Below are 392 nucleotides of genomic sequence, written 5' to 3' on the forward strand. Positions count from 1 at the left end.
ACTAGATGAGACAAATCTCTTTTGATACAATTGTTAGGGTTTTTTTTTTTTAATACCAGAATACCCCATATCTATTCTCATCATTATTAGTCTGTTATCTTGCCCACCTGATCCTCCTTTGTATCCTTAATATAAAGTTTACTATTAATAAAAGAATTTAAACATTCATTTTTCTATGTTTGCATAAATTGAAAGGTTTAACCCTTTCGTGTTCAAATTTTTCTGTCAAATGTAATGCTTATGTATTTGCATTATCTCGTAGCTTCAAGTTTCCAATATGATTATTTTTAGAATGTCATTGTAGGATAGGTGTAATGCTTTGCTTTGTTGGTGACTGTCCTTTAATTTTTTTTTTTTTAACACTGACCAGTCAACTCTCAAAAACTGGAAAT

This window comes from Octopus bimaculoides, chromosome 3, assembly GCF_001194135.2.
Source record: "Octopus bimaculoides isolate UCB-OBI-ISO-001 chromosome 3, ASM119413v2, whole genome shotgun sequence".
NCBI lineage: Eukaryota > Metazoa > Mollusca > Cephalopoda > Octopoda > Octopodidae > Octopus > Octopus bimaculoides.